Genomic DNA, 22,837 nt, shown 5'->3' with positions numbered 1-22,837 from the left:
AATGAGGATTTGGCCCTCTTCGCACTCCTGTCACATCACTCTCACACACATGCACATGCACACACACACACACAAACACATTTCTTACCCACCCCCAACCTGACAATTTACTTGTATTATAAATTTTGTTAGATCAGTAGTTACAAGATTATGACTATAAAGATGCCATTCTGATGTCTAATCCTTTGTAGGAAGCTTGTAGAATCTTCTCTGTTTCTTGTGTTCTGAAATTTTGCCATGTTGTGCCTTGGTGTGGTCTATTTTTCCATTATTGGGCACTTCAGGGGGGCTTTTCAGTCTGGAAACTTGTATAGGTCAGGCCTGGTACATCTCTTGAGTTAGTTTACGACTTCCTCCCTCCTGTTTTCTCTTTCTGGAAACACTTTGATTCACATAGAAGATCCCCTGGATGGCTCCCCACATGTTTTTATCCTTCCTATTTTCTATCTCTATCTTTGTTCTACTTTCTGGAAGATTTCCTAGACTTTATCCTCTACTGCTTCTACTGAATTTTTCATTTCTGCTATTATATTTTTAATTTCCAAGAACTCTTCTTTCATTCTTTTTTATAGCATCCATTTCTTATTTCAAGCAATTATCTTCACTTATCTCTCGAAGGACATTAATGATAATTTTTCTGGAGTTTTCTTCTTCCTGCATAGGACTTATTTCTGCTAAATTGCTTCTTTCTGTTTGTTTTAGTCCCTGTCTCCTGTCTTACACGTTAGTAACTTTTCTCATATAAGTGATGATCCTTGGTGGTCAGCTGCTATGTAAGAGTAGAGGACCAAATGCTAATTGGAAGCTTTTTGTAGGTGATGGGACTTGTTGACTGTGGGATTCCTATATGCTGATTAGCTGTTTAGTTGGGGAAACTCTGATGTCTGTATCCTCAAGTCTCCCCTCTTTAGCTGGTCAGATTCCCCAGAGGAAACCCTTCCAGTCTCCTGCCCTGAGAGTAGAGGTCTGGCATTCTGGGGAGGGGGGTGTAAAGGTCTTAGCATCTTATATACATGAGTTAATTTCATCTCCCCTCCTTTTTCAGCATGGCATCCATCCTGGCATCCCCAATCTAGAGATCCTCTGTTTACCATGTCCGGGAACAAACCTCAGTTTTCTGCTGGTGTGGGGAACCTGCACAGATTTGGGGAGGGTCCCAGGGATCCAAATTCTCAATTTTCAATACCTATTGTCACCAATGCCTGAGACTCTGGAGGGATTTAAGGTGAAAAATGGATTTTTAGCTTTCCCCTCTTTGGGTTTAGGCTTTAGTTTTTCTGGGTGGGCTAAGTCCACTCATTCATTGCTTTCCAGTCTCCAAACTTCAGCTTCTATTGCCTCCTCTCCCATTCTGTCTACCTTTTGGGTTTCTGACTTTTCAAAAATTCCTTTATAGCCACTTCAGTAGGTTTTTCAAGAAGAGCGAAATTAACTGTGTGTGTTCAATTCACCATCTTTACCTGGAAGTCTCCATCTGCATTTCACCTTTGAACTGAAGGGCTTATGCCTTTTAATAAAATCCCTTTACTGTCATTTTCATGGGGTTTGAGGAGAGTATAAACTAATGGATGGTTTCGACTTGCCATCTTTAACTGGAACTGGTTTGTTCTTTATTGAACTTCTTTCTAGATGTAAATGTCTGTCTCCCCACTGTGAGCTTCTTAAGAGATTCCTTTTTTTTTTTTTTTTTATTGTTTTGCCTCAAAAAAACAAACAGCAAACAGCACAATGCCTGGAGAGGGTAGGAGCTTCTAAATATTTATGGCTGGACCTGTGCCTTTGTGCTGTCTAATCTAACTTCTCTAGCCTTGGCAAATGGGCATTCAACAAATAAATATTTACCAACTATTTACTCTTCGCCAGGTAATATTCAGGCCCCAGGCATCCAGCAGAGATCACACCTGACTGGGTCTGCTCTTATGAACTTGCATTCAGTTCTGTTAAAACATCTCCAATGCTGTGAGCTCACTACCTCTCAAGGCAGCCCATCTGTTGCCAGGAAGCTCCAGCTGAAACCTGGTTCCCTGTTACTCTGGCTCAGTGGTCCAGATTCCTCCTGGCAGAGCCTCCTTCTTCTACAGGACAGATCTCCAGTTCACTAAAATCACCAGCCCCTGGCACCCTCCCCGATTCTCTCCCCATCACAGCCATGGCCTGGACCCTCTCATGAATAGGAAGGTGTGTTCAAATAATAATATATATATTTGGTATTTGTCCTAGGAATTTCCTGAATGATAGGAGTATCTTTTGCTATAAAGTGTCTTTGTCATAGGGTGCCTCTTTCAACCACACCTGAGTTTATGCTAATGAGGTGACTCAGGGTAGGTTCCTAGGTAGTTTAAGAATAAGGGCTGGGCTGGCTATTAGGAAAACCAGCTAGGTGACTAGAGGGTTGGAAATTTCATCCCCCACCCTTGGCCTCCAGGGAGGAGAGAGGAGCTGGAGATTGAGCTCAAGCAAGTGGCTGATGATTTACTCAATCGTGCCTACATAATGAAACCTCCATTAAAAACTCTGAACAACGCACGCTTCCTGGTTGGTGAACAATCAATGTAGATATACTGCGAAGGAGATGCGCCCTGACTCCACGGGACAGAAGCGCTTATGCTTGGGACCCAACAGTCCTGTTTATCTGGCTAATCATTTGTACTGCTTATAACAGAACAATAATCATAAGTATAGAGCTTTCTATGAGTTCTGTGAATCTTTCTAGAAATCTGTTGAACCTGAGGCGTGGGCAGGGGTGCTGCAGCTGGCACCTGAAGTGGACGCAATCTTGCAGGACCAAGCCCCTTAACCTGTGGGGTCTGTGTTAACTCTGGGTAGTTAGTGTCAGAATTGAACTGAATTATAGGCCATCCAGCTGGTGCCAGAGAACTGGAGGATGGAAGGTGAGCTCGCCATGATGCCTGGCACCCCCATGTCCCTCCCTCCCGGGCTCACGTGCTCTCTGCCCAACTGAAGAGGACCCCATTTCCCAAAGGAGAACCACTGTTTGATGGGAGGGCATGGTGGGGGGCTAAACAGCTTCCTTCCTTCTACCTTTGTGGGTATGGCGGTCTATGTTGCCTCTTATTTCCCGTGTTTGAAGGGCCACCTGATTACCTCAATTGGACTGTAAAACGCTTCAGAGTTTTCTTAGGTCCTATAAAGTGCCCAGCTCAGAATGGGTACCCAGGGGATGCTCAGTGGTGCCAGCTGACATGGGCTGGCTTGGTCTGCATTAAGGAAAACTTCCCCTCCTCCAACCTCCCTACCTTCTGCAGGCTCCCATGAAAGCTTGCATGAGTGTTCAGAGGGTCCTCACCTGGCTTAGGTCCTAGAAGCCCTTCTCCAAGTCTAAGTCTCCTGTTGGATGGGGAGGGACCCATGTGGATAAGCATCACCACCACCCCCCCCCCCCCAGTTTTGGTTGGTGTTGGTTGTTGTTTTGCCTTTTACCGTGGACCATGCACCTGTCTGGGTGGGTAGTGGCTTGATGAGCCATGCATGCTATGAGGTAAGTGACCTGGCCAGGCTCTCCCTTCCGGCACACAGGAAAAGCAATAATAACTCACATCTGCACGTCACTCTGCAGACTACCCAGTCCTTTCCCATACCGAAGCTCACTTAATCCTCAAATCAAGAGTTTGTCTCACATCATGCCTAATTTACAGATGAGAAGACGGAGGCTAAATGAAGTTTTGGTGACAGTTACCAGGTGAAGAGGATTCAGGGCTTCCGGCTGCACATCTCTTGAGCTTCTGTCCCCTCGTGCTGTGATCCACCTGAGGACCGAGGGGGCTGCAGTGGGTGGGCCGTGAGGAGGGTGCAGCATCCTTCAGTCCCTCTGATCTGCCTTCTGTCCCCTGAGCTGCAGCTCCTCCCTCACCCACTCCAACCCACAGACCCATTTATGAGCCTCTGCCAGTCCAGCTGAGAGGCTCAAACGCATGTGCCCTGTTAACTAGCTCCCCTCCGAGGGATGGCACTGGGAACTGGCAGGAGGGAGCTGCCGGCATCGGGCTGCAGCAACCCACGCCTCCCTCCTTCCCTTCAGCCCTTCCTAGGCTCTGCTTCTGTAATCTGCGCTCTCAAATCTGCTCTCCCAAGAGAGGTCACTTTCAGGCTGATTCAGAAGAGGACCAAGGAGGGACTGAGAAAGCAGCCCTCAGGAATCTCTGGGCTTAGCCTAAGTTTAGCCCTTGGGTCCAGCTCAGCAACCTGCAGCAGGGGGTGGGAGAGAGAAAGGCCACTTGGGATCCTTGCCCTGATTTGGGCTTGCCCCACTGCCAGAGCCTCGGCAGGGTCACTTCATCTGATGGCAAAGGAAGTGCTTCCTTACCGCTACTTGCAGAGGCTCTGAAACCTCCAAGTGCCATCAAAGTTGGTCTTATTTGACCAGGGAATAAAGCCCAGGGTTAGTTTTTTTTGTTTTGTTTTGTTTTGTTTTAAAGTCTTAGATTACTTAAATAGAAAATCTTCAGAAAAGATGACCCAAGAATTTACACATGATGTCACCCGGTAACTTATCTTCTAATGCAGGTGTAAATGACTTGTAGAGATATAGTGAGGGAGCAGAGAACATGGGGACATTAAGCCCCTGGAGAGGGTGGGGAAAGGGTGTGGCACAGGAAGGGGAGCTAGGAGTACTGAAGAAAAGTTCTCCTGACACACTTTGTTGAAGGTTGCCTCAGCGTCAGGGCCCAACCTCTTTCTTGTGATGTGTCAGGATGAGGTTTGCCACCCTAACTTCCCTATGATCATGGTATCTTCCCCACCTACATCGAGTTGTAAGCCAAAGAGATACTTTTTTTTTTTTAATTTATTTATTTGTGGCTGTGTTGGGTCTTCGTTTCTGTGAGAGGGCTTTCTCTAATTGCGGCAAGTGGGGGCCACTCTTCATCGCGGTGCGCGGGCCTCTCACTATCGCGGCCTCTCTTGTTGCAGAGCACAGGCTCCAGATGCGCAGGCTCAGTAATTGTGGCTCACGGGCCTAGTTGCTCCGCAGCATGTGGGATCTTCCCAGACCAGGGCTCGAACCCGTGTCCCCTGCATTGGCAGGCAGATTCTCAACCACTGCACCACCAGGGAAGCCCCAAAGAGATATTTTTAAGTGGCTCTTCTCTCTCCAGATTCCTCCAGGCTCCTCCACCTCTCAGCTTTCTCTCCCTGGGATACTTGGAGGGCAGCGTCAGGGGAGATCCATCACCATTGCCCTGGAGGAAGCTGGGAAGGGGGCTTGTGTAGGAGCAGTCAGCATCAGCTGGGCTGGGGGCTACAGAGTAGGTGTTTTCTGATTTGAGAAGAAATCAGAGTGAGACCAGATGGAAAAGACATCCGTCTCTTGATTTGTACAGGTAAATTATCCACACTGTGGCTTTATTGGAAGCAAACTACCCACACTCGTGTTGAGAACGTCCTCCATTCCGTTTGTCCTAGGCGTTCAAGAACTCAGAGGGAGCCATGCAACCTCAGAAAGACAGCTCGTGGAAAAAGAAAGGTAGGCAGGGCTGGGGAAATGTGTTCCCAGTGGACTATCCTGGGCATGCGCGAGAAGACCCCAGGGCTGATGGGAAGGAAGATGACATGTTTCCAGATGCACCTCCATCAATCAGCCACTTAGTTCCAACCCTCTGGGGGTCTGAAAAGTCCTGGATCCTTCAGGCTTGGGGAGTCTGATCCACGATCCACATGCCTCTTTGTCTCAAAGAGCCTGGATTAGCCACCTCAACACTCCCCTGAGGAGCGTGAAGAGAAGAGAGGGCCACTCCACAGCCGAGAAAGTGTGGTTTCCTGGGCCCTTCCAAACCTCAGGGACCAAAACCACCCCGGTTGCTCCTGTGGCATCTACAGAACCACAGAAAGACCAGGCTGGATGGAAGAAAGCCCCAGCCCCTGTGTGTCACAGATGAAGAGGTCAAGGGCAAGGGACTTACCCAGGGCACACAAGTGGTTAGCAGAAACCCCAATGTCTGGCTCTAGACCGACCCCTCACGCCCACCCTTCGGGGTCCTTCCAGAACTGCTGCCTGAGCAGGTGGCCTCTCGGGTGCGGGGCCCTAAAGTTGAACCCTGGCCCGTCTCGGGGGTGTCCATGGACACCCCCCACAATCCCTGCACTGAGGGGCCCTCCGTGTGCGTTCAAGGTAGTCTGGAGGGCTGCTACAGCCGGGTCCCTCCTCCCCCTGGGCTCCCCCTCCTGGGCTGGGCCAGGCTCTGGCCCCTGCTGCGCCCTGGCAGCTGTCTGCCGCTGCCAGAAGTGATTGCCATGTTTGCAGCTCCTTTCCTTGTTTGGAAAGATGTGGAGGCAGGTGAGGCTGGAGAGAAAGCGGTACTGACAGGTTGTGATCAGCCTCTGCTGCAGAGCAGAGTCTCGGAAGGGCGGGCTGGCTGGCCGCGGGGGCTGTGCTTGGCCTCCGAGCCCCACGCCCCGCGCCCGCCCTCCAGGACCCAGTGCAGGCCTCCTCCTCCAGGCCCTGCAGGCTCTCCACAGCCGCCAGACCCCTGCCAAGGTCCCCTGGCCCTCCTTCTACCTCCGACAGACCCCTGAACGAACCCACACCCCCAGCCAGTAGCCCTCCCGCCCCCTGTCAGTCCTTTCTGATGTCTGACTCAAATCTCTGGCTCTGGCACAACGCCTTGTCTTCATAAGAAGGAACATTATGCGGCCGTGCTGGTTCCCTTCCCCGCACTTGGAGGGACATCAGTCACGGTGGGATTTTTCTCTGCGCCTGACAATGCAATTTGTGAGGAGCAAGGCTTTCTCTCTCCCGCAGGATGCTAAGTGGGGGCCGAGGAGGTGAGGGGGGCGGTTCTAAAGAGATACCCAAATTGAACATCCAATCTGCCATGTCCGGTGTCATTCAACGTTATTCATCTTCTCCTGGGCTCCCCGCTGGGACGGCTCCCAGAAGCCCGCGGTCGTTAACCGCGCTGTTTATCTGCCTCCAACGCCAAGGAGAACAAATGGACGCCCCGCGGTGCCCCCGCCCCATTGTCATTCAAAGAGCCTGCGCTCCCGCGCTCCGCAGCCCGGGAAAGTACCTCCCAGTCTGCTGGCTGGAGAAGCATCGGGCTGCGTTGCGACGGTCAGCGGGGGGAGGAGACAGTGGCCAGGGGGAAGGGCTTGGGGGTTTCTAGAGACCCCCGCGGTTGCAGCCGGGCTCAGAAAGACCCCTCCCAGGCAGCCGCATAGCACAGGAAGATCAGCTCCGGGCTTTGTGACCACCTGGAGGGGTGGGATAGGGAGGGTGGGAGGGAGACGCAAGAGGGAGGAGATATGGGGATGTTTGCATACGTACAGCTGATTCACTTTGTTATACAGCAGAAACTAACGCACCATTGTAAAGCAACTATACTCCAATAAAGATGTTTTTAAAAATGTAAAAATAAATAAATAAATAACAAGGAAAATCAATCAATCAATCAATAAATGAAGCTTATAGAAAAAAAAGAAAGACCCCTCCCAACTCCCACTGTCTACCGCGATGACTCAGCAGCGGGCTGGGGCCCGCAGCTGAGGGCTGTGGCTAGGTCTTTCTTGAATTTGCACATTCCAGAACCTGGAAGGGACTCTGTTTTTCCTACGCCTGCTGAGACGCTTCCTCCAACCACCCAGCTAATTGTGCCCCACACCTGCCAGGCCTGCATTCAGGCCAAGGAGGAGGGGCTCAGGGGCACATCCCCAAACCCTTGGAAACAGCTGTTTGTTGAATCACGTATTTGCAATGTTGCTTCTTCCCAAACTCAGGTCCTGAGGCTCACTGGAGAATGTCCCCACCAGACCAGCAGGAGGCGCTCTGCCCAGGCTTGGACAGATGAAGACATTTCCTAGCGGAAAACCAAAGGTGACCTCAGAAGGTCAGGGGGAGAGGGGTAGGAATGGACACCCCAGCAGTCCTGGCTTTCTGTTCCCAAGGGTTCACTGAGATTGGTTGATGGCTACTCCAACCATAATCACCCACAGCTCACCTCCCAGGTCCCACTTTTCCCCAAGTCTAAGGATTAGCCACCCAGGATCTCTAGAGCTCATCTTGTCCTTCCCCTGCACCCAGACCTACCCTCCTGTAGACAAGCCACCACCAGCTGGAGCAACAGAGAAGGGATGGAGAAGCGAGGGAGAAGAGGGAAGCAGCGTGGGGCTGGGTTTCCTTTGAAATCCTGCTTTGTGCCAAAGTAAAAGAAGGAGCAGATACAGCATTGGATTCTGGGCTCCCTCCCCCGGAATGGTAGCAAAATCTTCACATCTTTTGGCTCTGTATTTTTCATCCTGGCTTCTAGTCTCAGCTCTGACCCTGATCTTCTCTGTGAATCTGGATGGCCACACATTCTCTCCCTTCCTCAGTTTCCTGTTTCTAAACTGGAAGTTTGGATACTGATGCCTGAGGGTCCTTCCAGATTCCTCTCTCCTGATCTCTCTCTGGACCCTTGCCTCCTGGTCTGGGACAGCAGTGATCATGGGGGAACAGAGTCCTGGAAATCAGTGACACCAGGGCAGCCCCAGGTACAAATGCCCTGCCACCTTGTCCTTAGAAGTTCACTGATACTTGTCAGACAGAGAGACCTGACTTATGCTTTGGAAAACTGGTCCCAGAAGTTCAGAATATTCACAATATTCTCCTTGGTGATAGGGCAAGGAGTTGGGGAGCATCTTGCCCCAGGGCATATTTTGATTCCAAGAAGGGTGGTGACTTGCTTAAGGGTAGATGTGGCATAGCAGGCCCAGAGACCAGACAGCCTGTCTCCAGACTGGAGCTCTCCCCTCCGATGTTACAGAGCTGCCTGTAGGAATGAATGCCTCGTATCCCAAGCCTGAGCCTCTCCAGCTGCTCCTCCAATGCCTCCAACATTTTCTCCCAGTGGCAGCAAGGACCAGTCACTGAGCAGGCCCAGCTGAGTCAATGTTTGCTGGCTGGTAGCGAGGGGAATTATGAACAGGTCCACATGGATGGAGAGGTCCGACACAAAGCTATGCTAATTCTTCATAAGCTCTGCCTGCCGCCTTTTATATATCAACCTGAAATGTAATTATCTTTATGGCTGGTGGAGTAAATCACCAGTATGTGTCAAAGAGATTTGCTCCTGTGTTTTATTACGTAATATATTAGCTCTATAGTTTTAAGATGTCATTACTTGGCTAATCACATGAAACGTTTTCATGAGCAAACAGTGGTGCTGGCGGGAGCTGGGGACAGAAGAGACCTATGGCTAAGTCCTTCTGGTAAATGATGAGAGAGGCCTCAGGAGGTCGTCTTGCTCAACTCTCTGTCTCTAGGCTTAGAGAGGTCTAAGCAGGCAGGGGTTCCGCACAATCTGAGGGACTTCCAAGAGGTAAGAGAGAGGGAGCAGCAAATGACCCTACGATTTCACTCCTGGGTATGTACCTAACAGAACCAAGTGCTTTTGGCTTATGTCCACCAAAGGACATGGATAAGAATGTTCAAAGTGACTTTATCCTAATAGCCAAAAACTGGAAACAACTTAAATATCATTGTATGAGAGGGAAAACTATTCCTCTACCCTTTAGTTCTGTACCTGGGCTCTGCAAATGAAGCTAACAAAATACAGATTAACAGAAGAAAAGGCATACAAATTACACCGGTGTTAATAGTTATATGTGCATGGGGCTTCACAGAAAAGAAATGAAAACCCAAAGAGGTGGTTAAATCCAGCGATGTATGTACTATTTTAACAAAGGGTAATAAATTGGGAGATGTAACTAGACAAAGGAAAAGGGGGATTTGAGATTCTGGGTGGTAAAAAACTGTGGGAAGGTGACCAAAAAGTGTATTTATTTTATGGTTGCACTTAAAAGTGGTATGTGTTCAAACTCTTCTCTTGGTATGATTTTGGTGGCCAAAGGCAGTGTGGTGTAATAGAAATAACACAGGGTCTGCAGTGAAACCCATCTGGCTTTGAATCCTAGCTCTACCACTTTTTCATTCTGTCATCTTGGACAGATCACTTAAACTCGCTAAGCCTCTATTTCTACATCTACAAAATGGAAATAATAATGCCTTCTTTGCAGTGCTATTGTGGGAAGTAATGAAAAAAACGAGAGCAACTTACTTGGCGCTGAACACGTTCTTTCTTGCATCATTCATGTGATCATTCAGTAAACATTTACTGAACGCCTACACTGTCCCAGGCACTAGGCTACAAGCTGGCACACAGCATTGCCATGATCTAGAGTGAACTAGCTGTCTTTTTGCCTGCTTAGCATCCAGTGGTCCAGCATTCTGATTTGCCTTTTGGGAACCAACCCCATTCACTTGCAGTTCAAGTGGTTCACATATAGCTAACCCCCACTCCATCCCCCAGTTCAGGATATTCCATCCTTCTGCCCACAGAACTTGTTTCTGGGATGGGCTCATGTTCCCGATTGGCTCCATTAGTCAGCCCTGGGACTTTTCCTGGAACCATTGAGAAAGAGGTGCTTCTTTTCCACCGAGGATGATTAGCTAGTCAAATGGAGCCCTGTACCTGCTGAGGGTTGTCGTTGCCACTTCCCTGGGAGAGAGCGCCTAAGAATAAAGATGACAGAGAGCAGAGAGAGGAAGGGGGTAGATTCCTAACAGCCTCGTTTCACCACCCAGATCCAGCCACACCAGGACTGAGTTGGGTTTCTGACACTTGGAAATAAAATAATCCTGATTAATATACTGTTCTAAAAATGACTAACATTCGATGAGTTTTTACTATATACCAGGCATTGTGCCAGATGATTTACAGGCACCATCTTATTTAATCTTCACAATAATCATATGAGGTAGGTTGAATAAGTGTCCCCCCCACCTGTCCCACAAAATTTATGTCAACCTGGAACCTCACAATGTGACCTTATTTGGAAGTAGGGTTTTGCAGATATAATTAGTTATGATGTGGTCATACTGGATTTAGGTGAGTCCTAAATCATATAATTGATGTCTTTATAAGAAGAGGAGAAGACATGGGCGGAGGGGGGAGAAAGAGAAGAACGTCATGTAAAGATGGAGGCAGAGATTGGAACGATGTAGCTACAAGCCAAGGGACACCAAGGATTGCTGAGAGCACCAGAAATAGGAAGCAGCAAGAAAGGAATTCTTCCCTAGAGTCTTCAGAGGGAGAGTGGCCTTGCCAACGCCTTGACTTCAGCCTTCTAGCTTCCAGAGCTGTCAGAGAATACATTTCTGTTGTCTTCAACCACCCAGTTTGTAGTAACTTGTTACAACAGCCCTGGGAAGCTAATAGAGCGGATAATGATAATCACTTTGTTGAAAATGAGAAAACTCAGGCTAAAGAAGTTAAGTAACTTGCCTGAGGTCTTGCAGCTTATTTAACCAGAGGCAGGACTCAACCCCAAGCAGACTCCAGAGTTGTCTCTCTTAATCATTAGATGCTATGTAGCAGGCACATGTTTATTTCCTTCTAGGATCATGTTTCATTGTTCTTTGCGTCCAGCATGCCTAGCTTGGTGTCTGACATTTAGTAGGTGTTCAACAACCATTCATGAGTTAAAATCATTGAGAGCCCTACTGAGAAGGGCATTGAGAGGGCAGAGAGGGATAAGACACAGCCCTCGACCTCCAAGGGTTACAATCTAGACCGGCCATAGAAGGAACCTGTGCTCAGGGCTGAGTGAGAGCTTAAAAATAAGCCCTGGAGGAGCTCTGAGAAGGGAGAACACTAAGAGCTGAGCCAGAAGGAGGCTTTGTGAAAGAGACTGACCTTGATTGGGGTCCAGAGGAACTTAGGAAAGAAGAGGTGAAAGACTGATAAACAAAGGGAAGTCATGAGAAAAGGCTCAGAGGAAGGACTTGGTGTGATGCATCTGGAGCAGGGAGTTCAACCAGGGAGAGGTGGGTGATGGGCTGGGAGGAGTCAGGTAGGGCCAGACCATAGGAATTGTTGAGGGTCAGGCAGGAACTTGGACATGAACTAGTAGCAGGTGCCTGTAGGCTTTGGCAGAGGCGGTTCCTGCACATGTTCCTGCTAGAAACAGAGACTCGACTGCAGATCTGTGCTCCCCACATTTCCCTGCCACCAGCAGTTAGGCAGAGCCATGTGCCTGGTTCTGGCCAATAGACTGTAGGTCTAAGTGTCACTTCCAGCTGAAACATAAAAGAGCAGGTACAAATCCTGCCTGTCTCTCTTAACTTTGTGGCAAGTGTGGCATGTGTTGAGATGGTGCCGTCACCAGATCTAAGCTGCTTGGATCACTGGGGACAGCTGTCCTAGAGAGCCTTGCAGATTTTTGTGAACAAGAAACAAATGTGTACATACTAAACCACGTCGATGAGGGTCTTTTGTTACCAAGGCATAAGTCTAGCTTTTCCTGACTAATGCAAGGTACTGAGTGACTAATAGCAGGAGGCTATTAGGGAGAGGGTGGTGGGTGGGGAGGAAGTAAGGGTCAGGAGAGAGATACGTTTAGAAATGTTGAGGGGGGTGGGATGAAGTAAATGAAGGTACTAAAGGGGCTGATGGATTTAGTGACGGGCTGTTGCCTGAGAGGGGCCAGACCAGGGCTGGAGTTGGGGTGGGAAGCTGGGGAGGTGCTGGATCTGATAGCAAGAGAGTGACTTCGTTTTGTGCAGCTGATGAAAAAAATCCCGAAAGAGGGTCCGGAAGCCATGGGAGCAGATGTGCAGGTGAGGGGCACGCCCTCCCCTCCAGGCCTTTCTCTGATAACACCCGCTGCCCCTGCTCCGTGGGCCAGCTGGTGGCAGCAGGGACTTTCAGGCCGTCTTCTCTTCTTGTCCCAAGATCAACAGCCACAAACCCAAAGGCCTTCCTAGACGTGATTTCATTCTGTTATCACAGCAGCTGTGGGAAGACGTCCTTGTTACCCGAGTTTACAGAGAGAAACAGGCTCAGAGGACTTGAAACCACAGCCAGCCAGTAACAGTCGGGGCTGGATGGGTCGAAGACCACTAGGGCTTCTGACTCCCAGAGCAGAGGCCAGCCTCCCACCCCACACACAGGTGCAGCCACGTCAGGGAAGTCCCGCCAAAGCTGGAGACGGCCTGGGAATGGCGAAGAAGCAAGGAGGGAATGGTGAGGGCTGTGGTGCCTTCTGTTGGGATTTGCCACGATGGGAATTTTTTTTCAGGAGCAGGGCCTGTCCCCAAAGCCCTGAGGCTGTCAGAGAACTCTATCATCCTATCTCAGTGGCAGCCTGCACCATTCAATCACACCAACCCCCCACACTGCCTAGCAAATGTATTTAGCAAAACACTATATTTCTTGCCCGTTTGAGTCAAGGCCCTATCGCTAAGCTCTGGGCTGTGAGATACAAGCAGATGTTTGGGGGTGAGACTTCCAAGAAATTTCCTTAAAAGGGAGACGGACAGTTGGTAAAGTCCTTTTGTCCCACTCTCTTCCTCCTACTTCCTGCCTGGAACTCAGACTCGATGGCTGGAGCTCCTGCAGACATCTTAGACCATGAAATCTAAGAAAGCCATATGTTAAGGGAGGTAAAGCAGAAGTACATAAGAAGTCTGAGTCTCTGATGCCCTTGGCACTACCCCAGCAGCCCTGGAAGGCCCAACACTGGACTTCTGTGTGAGAGAATAAGCTCCTGATTGGAGTAACTATCTGCAATCAAGTCTCCTAGTAGCAGCTAGACATAATCTAACAATGGTTATGGTGACTGCAGCAGCGAGTGCCCCAGGCTCTGCTTCTTTAACTATGGAACAACAATCAGAGTAATAGCACCTGATGGCATTTCAAATTGGGAGAGAAATAATGGATTTTTAACTAACCATGCTGTGGGAGAATTTTAAAAATAATAATCCAGAAGTGGGAAAGATCTTCTGATACACACCTAGAAGTCACAAAATAAAGAATTGATCATTTTAACCTCATCAGAATAAAAAATTTTCTTTGTGGCAAAAATCACCTGTATCTGTCAAGATAGGCTAGTTATGCTGCAGCAAGAAAAAAAAGTCAGAACTTTAGTGGCATAAAACAGCAAAGGATTATTTCTTGCCCACACTGCATGTCCTCTTGCAGATTGGCTGGGGTCTCTACTCCCATGTTGTCACTATTGTCACCTTCACTTTGGGTTCCCCAGCTGAAGGCATAGCCATCATCTGCTGATGCCGATTGCCATGGCAGGGGGAAAGAGAATGCACAAAGCAATGGCAATTCCAGCTTCAGCCCAGAAGTGACAAACATGCTTCTGTTCACATTTAATTGGCCAAAGCAAGTCACACAGCTGCCCCTGGTCAGCAGGGTAGGAGATATAATGACTTCTCAGGGAAAGAAACTGGATATTCATGTACAGAAATACACAAAAGCAACAGGCTTAACCCACTGGAAACAGCTTTAGGCTTTCCTATCATAGACAGCCTATTTCTCTGATAAATAAAAAGCACCCACAAATCATCAAGAAAATGACCACATCCAGTAGAAAAACAGGCAAAAGATACATTTTACAGCAAAAGGAATTAAAGATGCTTTAACTCACTCATAATAAGAAAATTGCAAATGAAAGTTACATTGAGATACCATTTTTCACCCATCAAATTGGTGAGAGTGGGCGAACAGTCACCCTCATACACTGCTGATGGGCAGTAAATTGGGATAATAACCTCTATGGAAGGCAATTTGGCATATGTTCTTCTACTTTTTTTTATATATATATAATTTTTTTTAATTTATTTATTTTATTTATTTTTGGCTGTGTTGGGTCTTCGTTGCTGCACGCGGGCTTTCTCTAATTGCGGCGAGTGGGGGCTACTCTTCATTGCGGTTCGCGGGCTTCTCATTGCGGTGGCTTCCCTTGTTGCAGAGCACAGGCTCTAGGCGCACGGGTTTCAGTAGTTGCGGCACATGGGCTCAGTAGTTGTGGCTCGCGGGCTCTAGAGCACAGGCTCAGTAGTTGTGGAGCACGGGCTTAGTTGCTCCACGGCATGTGGGATCTTCCCAGACCAGGGCTCGAACCCATGTCCTCTGCATTGGCAGGCAGATTCTTAACCACTGAGCCACCAGGGAAGCCCCTGTTCTTCTACTTTTTGAAATGGATCCTGCAGATGTGCTCACACATGAAGGAAATGATATTTGTTCAAAATTTTTCATTGCATTGTTTGTAACAGCAAATGATTGGGGGAGAACTTATTGCCTTTTAATAGGGAACGGATTAAACAATTTAAATTAAATAAATAATTTTCCTCTATCCAAGGGAATACTATACATACATAAAAAGAATGAAAAGAGGGTTTTGTTTTTTTTTTGGTAATGATATGGAACAGTCTCTAAGATTTAATGTTAAATGAATAAAGAAAGGTGCTGAACAGTGTGTATTGTACGTCACTATTTGTGTAAAAAAGGGAAAAATACATATTCACAATTGTTTATATATGCTAGAAACATCCCCCCAAAATACACTTAAAGTGAAAATATTGGTTGTCTCTGAGGAGAGAATAGGAATTCTCCTTCTGTACCTTTTAACTTGTGAAATAATATGGGAATATATTGTCTAATCTAACAATAAAATTAAAAAAATAAAAGAGAGAGCTGACCTAGCAGTTTTAGTCCTAGGTATATACCCAAAAGAAATAAAAACACACATCCACACAAAAACTTGTGCATGCATATTCATAGCATTATTATAATAGCCAAAAGATGGAAACAACCCAAATGTCTGTCAACTGGTGAATGGATAAATAAAATGTGGTATATCCATACAATGGATTATTATTCAGCCAGAAAAAGAAATGAGTTACTGATACATGCTACAGCATGGATGAACCTTGAAAACATTATGCTAAATGAAAGAAGTCAGACACAAAAGCCACACATTGTATGATTCCATTTAAACGAAATGTCTAGAATAGGCAAATCTGTAGAGGCAGAAAGTAGATTCATGGTTGCCTGTGTGGGGGGCAGGTTTGAGGGGGAAGTGGGTAGTTGACTGCTAATGGGCACCATGTTTCTTTTTATAATGATGAAAATATTCTAAAATTGATCGTGGTGATTTTGCACAACTCTGCGAATATACCCAAAGCCATTGAATTGCACACTTTAAATGGGTGAGTTGTATGTCGTATGAGTTATATCTCAAGAAAGTCTTTTTTTGTTTGTTTTGTTTTTGTCTGTTTGTTTTGTCAAAGAAGAAAGGAGAGGAAAAGAAATGGTCCAGGAGACAATGCCTGAGGACACATCTCACTAGACCCCGCCCCCCCGCCATGATTCACATATCTGGTGGGTTGAAATAGTTCATTCGCAAGCCTCACAGGAAATCCAGCAGGGCAGCTGTCAGCCTGGGTTCCCCCAAGTGTAGAGGCTTTCACGCAGGGAGCTTCTTTGGGAAAGAGACCCTGGGAAAACGATGATGGGGAGGGGGAGGGGGGAGAGTGGACCAGGGAAGGAGAAAGGCCCAAGCCTTCTTAATTGAGCTGGTTACTGCCGGGGGCAACTGAAGCTCAGTTCTGCTGGGGACCCTGCAAACCATGCAAAATGCGCCAGCTTAGGGAAGCAGGGGGATTGTTCTGACAGCAGAGAAACGCTGAGCAGATAGCAAGAGAGGCCAGGCGCTATCTGACCACATCTGCTGTGACAACCAAGGGTACAATAGTAACAGAACGGTGGGCTGAGAGCTGAAGACGAGAGTGGGCAGTCTTCCAGCCCCTCTGGAGCCTCCTTATTTTTGACTCACTGAGCTCTTCCCTGCTACCTGATTCTCCAGCCTCAGCCCAGAGTACTGCCACATCATTCCCAAAAGCCAGACCCATCCTCAAATAACAAATACCTGCTACCTTTGTGGACTCTCAAAGGCATGTGCTCTAGGCCACTGAATGCACCAGCTGTGATTTTTTTTTTTTTTTTTTTTTTAATAGGAGACATTCTGAGCCAAGTCTGGCACACAGGGAACCATCAGGCTGTGGGTTGCAGTTTAGGTCAAAGATGAGGAGTGATTGGAAAGCAAGGCATCTGGCTGATGTAAACTGAGTGACGGCAGCACCCAGAGGGGGTTTAAGAGATGCCCTGAGTCCTGGAGGTGTTGCCAAAATAAACATGCTGCCTCAGAAGTGGGGATTGTTCTCGGGACAACACTCGTTCAAATGTAGAGGAGGATGACGTGGGCAGAGTGGCCCCTGCCCAGGGTGAGGGGAAAGTAAAGTGTCTGGGTTTCTACTCAGAGAGCAGATACTCAAACCTCCCCCCGCCCGGCCAGCCCCACCTCGGAACACTCAAGGTTCTGTGGTACTTTCCAGTGTCTTAAAGGAAGCCTGGAGGCAGGCTTCATCTGCCTCACTGGGGTGACCCGGGAGATGAGGGCTGGAGAAAGGGGCTGAGTCCCTGCTTCATGCTGCAGCCGCAGGTGCCCGCAGCAGGGTGCCCTGCAGCCGATGATATCGGGCTGGCTGCCCGCCCCCGCCCCCCCGCCAACGCCATGCTTGTGGAAGGAACGAGCGCCGTGAACCAAGGAACAAGATCCTTATGAGCCAAGCTGCCCCTGAAGCTCAGAGCAAAGTCCCAGATGGGCCTGGCCAGGCCACCACCTCGGTGGGGAGCCCCTTCAGGAAAGAGCAGTTCCTCGGAGTGGTGCTCAGATCAGCAAAGCCCTGTGGACCCAGCAGGCCTGAGCCCAGTGAACTAACGCTGCCATCCTCAGCTCACTCTGTTCACCCACCAGCCACCTCCCGGGGGCAAGCTGGCCCCAGGAGTACTGGGTCTCCCTTACCTCCAAAACCTAGAAACACCTTCTCCCCACCTAGCTGATGTTCAGCCACTCCAAGGGGTGGGGTCTGCTTTGCTCTAAGCCCTCTAACAAGAAGTGCGGTTCACTCCTCTTCTGGACTAATGGAGAAGGTGATGTAAAGACGGTGGCAGAGGCTGGAGCGGTGCAGCCACAGGCCAAGGAATACCTGGAGCCACCGGAAGCTGGAAGAGGCAGGAAGGATCATCCTCTAGAGCCTTCGGAGGGAGCACGGCTCTGCCGACACTGATTTCAGACCTCCGGCCTCTATGACTGTGAGAGAATTTATTGCCATTGTTTTAAGCCACCCAGTGTGTGGTCGTTTGTTACAGCCGTCCTAGGGAACCGTTATAGCCCCTTAATAAAGAACAACCCCACGCAGTGGTTGAGAATCTGCCTGCCAATGCAGGGGCCACGGGTTCGAGCCCTGGTCTGGGAAGATCCCACATGCCGTGGAGCAACTAGGCCTGTGAGCCACAACTACTGAGCCTGCGCGTCTGGAGCCTGTGCTCCGCAACAAGAGAGGCCGCGATAGTGAGAGGCCCGCGCACCGCGATGAAGAGTGGCCCCCGCTTGCCGCAACTAGAGAAAGCCCTTGCGCAGAAACGAAGACCCAACACAGCCAAAAATAAATAAATAAATAAATAAATAAATAAATAATAAAAATAAAAGGAATTCCTTAAAAAAAAAAGAACACCCCCAAATAAAAAGTGCTCTTACCTGTGAGAATGGCAAGATGGTGAGACAGGCATGATGATTCAAAGACTTGCTTCCCAAACCAGGGCTCACAAATCCCTCAAAGTCCTGTGAGCACATAGAGACAGGGGCTAAACACAGCCAGCTCCCTGGAATGTGAACACACTCAAAGACCCTGAGGAGAAAGTCCAGTGATTTAACTGATCAGTAATTTAAAACAAAGAGACATGCTTTGTGGAGCAGAACCCCCGACGTGCCTGAACGTTTTCCAGATAAGCAAGGAGCTTCAAGCCAAACTGGTGGTTATTTGGGGGCTGTGCCCCTAGACTCCCCTGGGATCACTATCACTTTGGGGTGTCCACATTCATCTCGAGGGAAGAGGGCTTCCCCAGAAGGAAAACCCGAAGTGACGGGAGGTGGTTCCTCAGACAGCACACTAGGAGGCTCAGCTCCTGCTCCGGGAACGCAGAGGCTCTCGGGTGTGCCCTGAGGGGAGGTGGGGACTGACCGTGGACCAGGCAGGACAAGCGCTCATCTGACTTCCTGTCCTGACCCCAAGCTCCCCAGCTGACCCCTTAACCTTCTCTATCTAGTCGTCTGGTCTGTGTCAAAGGGGCCTCAGACCTTAAGTGTGGCCTAAGGAAGCTTGAGGCGCCAGCAAGGACACGCGCCCATCAGGCCTCGGCGGGAGGACTCTTTTCCAGGATGGGGGTGGGTAATGGGAGGAGATGGAGAAAGACTGAGCTACAAGGGAAACTGTTCTTCCTGAGCGGGCAGAGGGGACAAGTCCCTCCAGGTTAGGAGAAGCAAGAGAAGGCCCTTCTCCAACACCGGTGTCCCCAGGCTTCTGCTGGGGACATATTCCTGAGACTTGGCTGGCTCTGAGCCTCCACTCCCAGCTCTGACCCCCAGGGCTCAGGGCAGAACCGAGGGCAGGAGACAGTGGCGGCCGCAGGACAAGGCCCCCTCCACCTGCTCCTCCTGCCAGGCCTGCGCTCGGAGGGAGGCCACTTGAGAGTTGGCTCTGGGCTCTGGAGCGAATAAATGTTGACATTTGGAGAGTGGGAGCCGTGCGGGTGTTTTACCGGTGTTAATGTGATGTGGGCAGGATTAGCCATTCCCCAAATTGCTCTCTGGAATAGAGCAAGTGAAGGCAGAATGGGTCTCCTCTCTGCCTCCTGCCACTCAATTTAGGATTTGATTAAAAGCGCCTTCCCAGTGAAGAAGACAGAATTGAACGAGCGCCCTGCTGTCTCTGTGCCTGTTGTGGGGAAGGGAGGGGGGAGGGAGGGGGCCCTGGTCCCCTCTGCCCTCCTTCCGTGCCTCTCTTCCTGGTAGTGCCCCAAACTTTTCTCTGCAGACCTGCCCCTCCCCCAGACCTGAGCTCCAGAAGCCTCTTCTGCCCCCAGGCCCCTCTCTCCCCCTCATTCTTTTATCCTGCGAGCACGGGCCCTCCATGCTTCCCTGTCTCTCTGGCACAGGATCCTGCAATGGTTTTTGGCTGAGAACTGATACCTGGGCAGATGGGGACTAATCCCCACACACACCGCAGGGGCTTGTCTCTCCCGATCCAAGGTTCTGTCCTTGGTCCGAGAGGCCGAATGGCTCTCAGATCAAAAACCAGGACAGAGGGGAAGGGTCTCAGGAGGCCTGGCTGGCTTGCATTTCTCTGGCCCAACCACAAAGAGAGAAATGGGTGCCACATGGAGCCAGGTGGGAGCTGGGGGGCAGCAAGGGGCCCGTGAGGTCATCCTGCCCTTAGAGGCTCAAGGTTAGCAGCTCCAGGACTATAAACAGGCCCTGTTTTCATGCTGTTTGTACATTTGACAAGGCTTTCCTTGCCATTCTCCCTGGTTTTCCTAGGTTTTCCAGCCAGGCCCTTTCTCTTGCCCCTCCTGCAGGGCCCAGTGCCTCCTCTGTCCCTTGCTTACCCCATGGCACTACCTTCCCTCTCAGCTGGGCCGCCAGGTGCCCAGCTTCCCCATGGGCCCCACAGCCCAGGCTCCTCTGAACATCAACCCCCTTCACCTCCACTCTGGGTCCTCTGGGGAGGACCATTCCCAGCTCTTCCTGGAGGTCAAACTCCAGGCCTGCTTAGGCTGAGCCAGGAGGAGACCCCATGGAGGGGTGTGTGTGTGTGTGTGTGTGTGTGTGTGTGTGTGTGTGCGTGCAGGTGCATGAATGTGAGCCAGAGGTGAGGTGCATGTACTTCAACACATCTATTTGGCCTAGCTTTCTAGATACTGGAGACTAATCCCCAAAAGAAGTTTCTAGAATCCAGCCATGCTGTGCCTCAGCCCAATCTGCACCATGCCCACAACGGCTTCCAGGAATTGAACAGTAACCATTGCCTGGCACTGAGCTTGAGGCTTTACACAAACTATTTTATTTAATACTTGTAACAACCCAAATGGGAAAGGTACTATAACTATTCCCATTTTACAGATAGAAAGACTGAGTAGTTCTGCCAAAGGGAACAGAAAGCAACGGGCCAACTTGAGATTGCCCCAAGTCTGTCTGAGTCCACAGCTCATGGTCAAACCCCTCTGCCGGGGGGCAGGCTGGCCCACACCCTGGGCAGTGAGCAGAGCATCCACGGATGGTTCCCGACCAATTCCTCCCCATCACCCCATGAAGTGCCCCCCAGACATGCCATCTTCCAGGCCCATGTCCTCAGCCCTCAGAGTGAGTCCCACCTGCTAGGACCAGTGCCCAGAAGCTGCATATGGTGGGCACCACAAACCACACCACAGCAAGCCAGGGAACTTAAAAATAATTTTCTTTTACTTTTTATTATGGAAAATTTCAGAAGCTGGTAAAATAACTCCCCACGTACCATCACCCAGCTTCAAAACTTAACATTTTGTTAATCTCATTTCATCTCTTCTCCCCACACAAATTTTCTTTTTCTGAAGTATTTTAAAGCAAATCTCAGACATCATTACATTTCACCTGTAGATACTTCCATATGTATCTCTAACAGATAAGGACTTCTTTTCCTTCAACCTAATTACAATAGCATTAACACACCTAACAAAATTAACAATGGTTCCTTAATATTATCTAACACTAAATTGCCTCAACAATGACTTTTTAAAGTTGATTTGTTCAAATCCGGATGCAAACAAGGCCTGCCTGTAGCATTTGGCTAATGTCTCTTTGCCTTTAACAGCCCCCATCGTCATCTTCAGGCAGGTGTTCTGTCCTATAGAATGGCCCACGTTCTAACTGACTGATCCCATCCTCACGGTGTGTTGAACATCCTCTTCAACCCCCAAGAGCATTTCTGTAACACAGATCACATCACTTTCCAGCTTAAAACACCTCTGTGGCTTCCCTTTGCCCTAAAAGAAGTCCACACCCCCTTCTGGGCCCACAAGGACCTGCCTATGAATGGCTCCTGATTTCCTCTCAAACTTCACCTCCCTCTCCCCCCCACCCCCACCCCTCCTGCTCCAGTCCCTTTAAGCTCTGCTCCAGTCACACAGGCTTATCTTCCTTACTTTGAACCTCAGGGGCCAGAGCAGACCATGGCTCCTTCTACCTTAGCTCCGCCACTGTGGCCACCAGCCTTCTACCCTCTCCTTCTACCTTCCTCATCCCTCTACCGCCTTTATGTCCCCTTCCCAGAGAGAGGCCTGGCCTGGCCACCGTACCTAAATAGATCCCTCCCCCAGTGGCTCCCTGGTTCCATCTCTTTTTTGTGTCCATTGCGCTTCTCAGAATCTGTAGCTACTTTTCCTATTTGTTTGTTTCCTTGTGTTTTAAAGGCCTCCTCCCTCCTCCACCACCCAGAATGCAGGCTTTCTGAGGGCAGGACTGCATCTGTCTGGGAACTCTGAGGCCTAGAACAGGACTTGGAACATAGTAGATGCTAAAGTATTTGATGATTCAGAGAATAAATGGAAGGTGGGAGGGAGAAAGAAGAGGTTTATCTTTCAGAGAGTTCACAGTCTGGTTGGAGAGACAGGAATACAAGAATGCAAGACCTTTCAATCAATCAATCAATCAGTCGAAATCTATTAAGCACCAACTAATAACTCCACACTTTTCCAGGCATGGAGGGAATATTTTGGATGTTAGCAGCGCTCAGTTAAAGGATAACCGAGTGCACTTCCTAAGTCTAGGTGGAAATACTCACACGAGGCTTCATGAGGGAGGGGTCCTGAGCTGAGCCTCCATCAGAAAAATCCCTCAGCTTTCCTTGGCATCCCAGGTTCCCAAAGGATGCCTGGGAGGCAGGCAGGGCCAGTGTTATGATTCTTCCCTTCTGAGAGATAAAGAAGTTGAGACTCAACTATTTGCCCACAGCTTGCAGGGGCAGAACTGGGACTGGAGCCCACAGTGTGTAACTCCTCCCCTCCCTGCTGGGCTGGCAGAGTCAGGAGGAAGGCAGAGGGGAGGGAGGGGGCAGGGACCACCTGGACAAAGGCCAGGAGAACAGAATAAGCAGAGGCCAGGGAGGGTGACTGAGGAG

General features: G+C 49.3%; 1 long non-coding RNA gene across 1 annotated transcript; it reads left to right on the top strand.

The window, feature by feature from the left end:
- The first annotated feature begins 2,937 nt into the window (after positions 1 to 2,937).
- LOC309605707 lies at positions 2,938 to 18,358 on the top strand. The gene is made up of 2 exons (XR_014231512.1): positions 2,938 to 16,166; positions 16,802 to 18,358. It is a non-coding gene; the product is annotated as an uncharacterized lncRNA (long non-coding RNA).
- Positions 18,359 to 22,837: the final 4,479 nt, after the last annotated feature.

Source organism: Balaenoptera borealis, assembly GCF_965194805.1.
Source record: "Balaenoptera borealis genome assembly, chromosome: 11".
Classification (NCBI taxonomy): domain Eukaryota; kingdom Metazoa; phylum Chordata; class Mammalia; order Artiodactyla; family Balaenopteridae; genus Balaenoptera; species Balaenoptera borealis.
The sequence above is the reverse complement of the archived record's forward strand: the minus strand, read 5'-3'. Positions and strand labels throughout refer to the sequence as shown.